This window comes from Borostomias antarcticus (assembly GCF_949987555.1).
Source record: "Borostomias antarcticus genome assembly, chromosome: 10".
In the NCBI taxonomy this organism is placed as follows: Eukaryota; Metazoa; Chordata; class Actinopteri; order Stomiiformes; family Stomiidae; genus Borostomias; species Borostomias antarcticus.
Genome location: NC_140243.1, coordinates 16389531 through 16392030, shown reverse-complemented (window position 1 = coordinate 16392030; position 2500 = coordinate 16389531).

Sequence of the window (2500 nt, the reverse complement as noted above, 5' to 3'; positions counted from 1 at the left end):
CCTTGGCGCCTTAAAATCAACCGTTCCTGGTTAAGTTGTGCATCTGAACGTGCTGCACTGGACAGTATATCACAGCATACAAATTACATTACATTACAGTCATTTAGCAGATGCTTTTATCCAGTGCATCTCCTTTCTAAACAAGTGACTAAGAGTGCTAAAAGCATCTCTAGTGCTCTATAATCATAATCATAATCCAGTGCTAAAACCAAAAAAGTAGCAAAATATGAACACAAATGGTGCTTAAGAGGGAGGATCCTGGCTTCTTGAAGACAAAACAAACATCTTTATTTGTCATACAGTACACACACACATCACATGGTGTAGGCAGCGATGCCGAAACACACACACAAACACACACACTCACACACACACACACGCACATACTGGCTGGAGTGTCCACGGATGACATTTTTCTCCTGCTCTTAGCCCATCCAGTCATCCTTCCCCCAAGGGCAGCCGGGAGCAGACAGTAGGTACAGTAGGGTGCAGGGGCCACGCCCGGGGGTCACCAAGTGCTCCTGTCCGTCTTCGCCAGGGACAGACAGCGTTAGCGATCTGTTGAGCGGGGGGAGCTGAGCGATCTCTTGAGGGGGGGGGGGGGGGGGGGGCACGACGACCCACATTGGACCACTTGAGGACCAGCCCATCGGGATTCGTCCTGAACGTCCCGATGGCCAGTCCGCCATTGGATTTTGGGGTTCAGTGTCTTGCTCAAGGACACTTCGGCACACTCCGGCACACACGGAAGCTGGGATCGAACATGAACGCCTGATCGCGAAAGTCGTTACTGATTGGTGTCGCAGGGATTCCTGCGAAACCAATGAATTGCCTGGATTTGCGCATCAGATTTTTGCATGAAGTGTCCCAGACCCATAGAGAGACCTGCAGCATGCAGTAACGTAGTTAGCGTAGCTTACGTAGCGTATCCACAAAATAACTTTTATGGGTCTGGCATTGAGACTAGGTTTGACAGTTGATGCTTCTGTCCTTGCAGGGTATAGCCTATCCGGAAGGCGTTTGGCGCTACGATCACAGCACCGGGCTATTGTGCTGAACGGACCTAGAGGCGGCGGCGCGGTGGCCAGAGACTGAGAGGCTCTGTTCTGTCCTGCGGTTCTTGTATCCGGTCCAGGAGCCTGTAGCTAGGCGGGTCAGAACGCAGCGGCGGCTCTGGAAACAGAATGTTTCCTGTTCCCCCCTTCTAGGTCACTGAGGATCAAACACATCCTTCTGTCCTTCTGTCCTTCCGCCCCCCGTCCTCCCGGACGATGAGCCGTCCATTGTTTGCCTTTCCCTTCCGCGTCCCTGTTCTGTCTCACAGTGCCGTCTCTGTGTCCACAGGCTGACCTGTGTGTGTGTGTGTGTGTGTGTGTGTGTCTGTGTGTGAAGGCTCTTATGGTTTAATGTTTGTGATTTCTCAACGATAGTTCCGAACAAACAACAGAGAAACAATCACTCCACTGTGTGTTGTGTGTTGTGTGTGTGTGTGTGTGTGTGTGTGTATGCGTGAGAAAAGAGAGGGTACAAGGCCGTCACTGAGCAACAAACCCATTAACCCACCATTTATCAACACAGAGAGAGCGGAGAAAGAGAGAGAGTGAGAGGGAGGGAGAGAGAAAGTGGAGGGCAGGTTGTTTGAGGAGCGGGAGCGAGCAAAAGAGAGAGAGAAAGAAAGGGATCAAGAGAGAGGAGGGAGAGAAAGAGAGAGGGAGAGAAATAGAGTTTGGTCTTAAGGATTATTCAACGTGTGCTGATGAACGTTGGACCCTGCTCCGACCTTGGATACTTTGACTCCTCGATCCCGTGACTCCGGCCTCTCCGGTCTGCGCTAAGCCGCTGTCGACACACACAGCAGGGCTGTGGGGTGGGTGGGGTGGGGGGCGGGGTCTAACTTCCCCAGCAACAGCTCTTTAACCCACTGCCCCTCCGGCTCACCTGGGGGGTACAGGTGCGCAAACGACTCAGGGAGACACCGAATCTGCCCTTGTTCTGTCACGTTCCTAACAAATCACGTATTGCAGTTGTTATACAGTTCAAGGAAAGATATCGACAAGATAAGCAGGGCCAGTGAACCTCGCAGGGCGTGCATGTGGGTCAGGCAACAGAACAGCGCATATTTATGTCTGTATGTTTGTTTGTATGTTTGTACGCGTCTGTCGACCTCTGTCCAGATGTCACCAGATTACCGCCTCTCCTCTCTCCCTCTGTCCCCCCTCCGTCTGTCTCTCCATCCCTGTCTGTCCTCGTCCCCGTCCACATCATCCACTCCCTCTGACACAGAATCATAATCCACACCTTCTATCTCTCTCTTTCTCCCCCCACCTCTCTTTTCATTTATCTCTCCGTCTCATTTTCCCAAGTAATCTCTTGTTCATATAGTGGTTGTTATTTTGGTCCATCTGAAGCTCTGACCTACAGGGGAGAGTGTGTGTGTATTTATAGTTGTGTATATTGCGTGGCCTGGCCTGCTGTCTTCCTTTAAATGTGTGTTAATGTG